Below are 3,827 nucleotides of genomic sequence, written 5' to 3'. Positions count from 1 at the left end.
TGGGGTTGCACAGGAATTCTGGGAATGAATCCTGCCCTGACGTTATTCTTTTGTTGGCATCGCTTTAATCCAACCGGGGCTGATTCTGGAGCGAGATTTCCCTGGAGCCATGTTCCAGGCAGGCAGGATATTGGACTGGGGGCTCCTGCAGGATGAGCTGTCTGTTCATGCGAGGGCTGCAGCTCCAGGAATGGGGTTCAGCAACCAAGGCCCTGCTTGGGTATTTCTCACTTCCACTGTAATTCCGCTCGAGTTTATCCTGGCTTTCTGTGATTTTGTGACCTGGCTTGCAGGCTGAGTTATTTATTAAAAGGCAGCAGCAAAACTCACAAAGGCTCCTGGCATGGTTGGGATGTTGGAATCGGGGTCTTGCAGGGTTTTTATCCTCTTTTGCCTCAATCCAGACCTCAGGCCTCAGCTGTAAATGTGCAGCTCTCCCCTCCCTGCAGCTCCTTTGGGGCTTTGGCACAGGTCAGAGCACCAAAACAAATAAATACACACAGCTGCGATGCTGGGATTTTGGGATCCAGGATCCATTCTGGCTGGGAAGGGAGAGCTGAAGGTGGGATCAACTCCTGGGCTGAGACCTGAATGGGGTTTGTGCTCTGCTGAAGTGCTGGGCAGCTTTAAAAGCCAGTGGGATCCAGGATAGATCCAGGGTCACACAGAGCAATCCAGCTGTGGAGAGTGGAGCAAGGCTCTGTCAGTGCCATAACTGCATCTTAAATAAATAAATTTTTTTTTAAAAGCCCTGGAAGGAAAGATTTGCTTTGCCTCAGAAGGGAAGGGAAGCAGATTTTCCTGCTGTTGTCCCGAAGATCCAGGCTGTATGTGCTCTTTCAAGCCTCAGTTCCCTCTTTTTCCAGCACTTTGTTGTGTCTGCTTAGACTGGAACATGTCCAGAGCAGAGACAGAGGGGGCTGGAAGGGGCAGTGGGGCCCTGGTCTGGCTGGGGGCACGGAAATGGCTCTGAACTGAATCCATCCAACTTCCAGGGCCTGAAGGGGCTCCAGGAGAGCTGCAGAGGGACTGGGGACAAGGGATTCAGGGCCAGGATCCAGGCAATGGCTTCCCAGTGCCAGAGGGCAGGGCTGGGTGGGATCTTGGGCAGGAATTGTTCCCTGGCAGGGGGGGCAGGGGCGCGCATGGAATTGCCAGAGCAGCTGGGGCTGCCCCTGGATCCCTGGCAGTGCCCAAGGCCGGGTGCTGGGGCAGCCGGGGACGTGGGGAGGTTCCCCTGCCATGGCAGTGTTGGCACTGGGTGGGATTTAAGGTCCCTCCAACCCAAAGCATTCCAGGATTCCCTGATCTCAGCTGTTGCTGCTCCCAGCCCTGCTCATCGTTCATCCCATTTGGAGCAATTAACACCCCAAAACTGCCGATGATGCCCAGGGGGAGCGCAGAGGGAATATTGGCTGTAATTAAAAATAACGCCTGGGCGAGCGCCTGAGGGCTCTGCTGGAAAAAAATCCCTTTCCCTGTCTCTGCACGTGCCAGGCGGGATTGCAAAGGGAAACATCCACAGCCCACGGACTGAGTGCCTGCGGAGGTGCTTCGGGGGCTGCTTCAGCCCACGGTGACAATTCCCTGCAGCTGCTTTCACCACGGCTCGCTCAGGTGCATTTGGGCCCGGGGAAGTTCCTGGGGAATTGGGAAAATGGAGGTGTCTGGGCAGCCCAGGGGAAGGAGCCGGGGCTGGAGCATCAAGTGGTTGCCTTGGCAGTGGCAGGGAGCGCGGAACGCTGGGTCCGGGCCTCGCCATCTGCACCAACAATCAAGGCTTCATTAGAAACCCGGATTTGTTGTAAATTAGAACACGTAATTAGAAAATGTGTCTGCTAATTGAGTCCCTTTGATGTAGGCTTCAAGATGTGTTGCTGATCCCACACAGAGCGGGTTTTTAATGCCTTTTATTTATACACATTTCCCCCATTTATTGTTATTTGCAGCTCAAACTCTTTGCTGATCAGAAATATTCCAAGATCCATCTTGCAAAGAGCGGTGTCATTGGGGCTATTTATAAACACGGGGCTGGCACAAAATGCCATTCAGCAAATTCCTTTTTTTAGGTTGCTTCTCTCCACACCCCCCTCCCGCTCCTTTTCTCCCTTCCCTTTAGATTCCCAGCTACAAAACGAGAAGTTTCTCTTTTCGCTGGTTCCGAGGCAGCCGAGTGGGGATGCTGCAGTAGGTGGCACCCTCCCTCTCCCTCGGCTCCAGGATTTTGCCTTCCTGGAGCTGCTTCCTCTCAGGAGCATTGGGAATGCGATGCCTTGAACTCCGGTGCTCGCCCAGCATCCCGAGCACCCTCTGGAAAATCCAACCGAGCTGTAAAACACAACTCCACGGCTCATTCCTGGCTGGAATGCTGTCCCCTGAGCTCCCTGCAGGTTTAAACGGAGCTGGTGGCCTTTGGTGCTGGCCCAGGAGGGCCGCACGTGCTCAGCCGGGTGGGAAGTGGCCGCACCCAGCTCCGTCTGGGCTGTTCCTGCTCCTGCCAAAGGGGTTGGAGTTCCTCGAGGAAGGGAGCGCTGCAGACGTGCAAAAAAAAAAAAAAAAATCTTATTACCCTTATGTAAGCTGAAGGAATGAATTAAATAAATGCACAAAAATATCCTCTGAGGAAAGCAGAACAGCCAGCCCAGGGCTCCATTTCCTGACATCGGCTCCAGCACCAAGCAGGGCCTTTCCAAGGCTTTACTCCTGGTGGGAAACATCCCCAGAGAGGGGAGGGGAGGGAGGTTTAACCCCTGGGACTCTGTTCTCACTCTGCAGGGGTGGCAGCTCTGTCCTGTGGATTCCTGGACATGAAGGGTTGAAGGAGGGAGGAATGAGCCCCGAAGGGGTTTTGCAGAGGGAAGCTGGATCAGCAGGAGGGACTCACCCCAACCTCTGCCTGCTCCGTGCAGGCCGGGAGCACAGCAAAGGCTTTCCTGGGATTGCTCCATGGGACCAGCGAGGAGCTGGAGGAGACCAGCACCATCATCCCAACCTGCCAGGAGCCCCTGACACAGCAATGGAAGCCAGGGAGCGTTTCCTTGTCCCTGGGAACAAGGGATTGCTGTCCTGGGGCTTTGCCTCCCCAGCAGTGGAGCTGGAGCCTCTCTGGAGGGAGCAGAGTGGGAAGGACAATCCTGCCCTGCAGAATCCCAGCATCAGAGAGCCCCTCCCTGTTCCCCAGGAACCCTCAAACCCAGCTCAGCCCTGCAGGACTGGCTCAGGATTTGGGGCCCAGTGAAGGAAATGCTGCTGTTCCCAAAGCACAGTGTGCCAGGCTGGAATCAGGAATCGGGAATCAGGGAAGATGTACATTGCTGGAGACACAGGAACAGGGCAGAGGAGTTCAATGCTCCTAATAAAAAAATCTAATTCCCCTAATCTGCTGGAAACACTAAAAGCTACATGCTACCAATTATTTCCTTCTAGTTTTAATTTACAGCAATCAGTTATAATGGATGAAATTAATTCTCAGTTTAATTTTGTTGGCTGTGTGCTTAGCATCCCAGTTTTTTCCATCTCCCCTTTTCCTGGTGCTGGAAATCAGCTGCATCCAGCTTCAGTGGTGCTGCTCAGGAAGGAACATTGGCCCTAATTGTTTACAACCATCCCAGCCCTTGGTGGAGCTCCCCATTTGCTGCAGCTTTGAGGGGGCTGACTCACATCAGCTCTGCCTGCCCGTTCAAACCCGAGGGTTTCACATTAAAATGATGAACGTCAGCATCTGTCCCTTCCACCCAGGCATCCCTGGGTCCAGCACTGAGCCTGGGCTCTCTCTGGCTGTACAAAAACCTGTGGGGTTCTCCTGAGTTACCCTCTTGAGTTAAACT

The sequence above is a fragment of the Corvus brachyrhynchos genome, unplaced genomic scaffold (genome assembly GCF_000691975.1).
Source record: "Corvus brachyrhynchos isolate BGI_N302 unplaced genomic scaffold, ASM69197v1 scaffold257, whole genome shotgun sequence".
NCBI lineage: Eukaryota > Metazoa > Chordata > Aves > Passeriformes > Corvidae > Corvus > Corvus brachyrhynchos.
Note: the sequence above shows the minus strand (reverse complement) of the source record.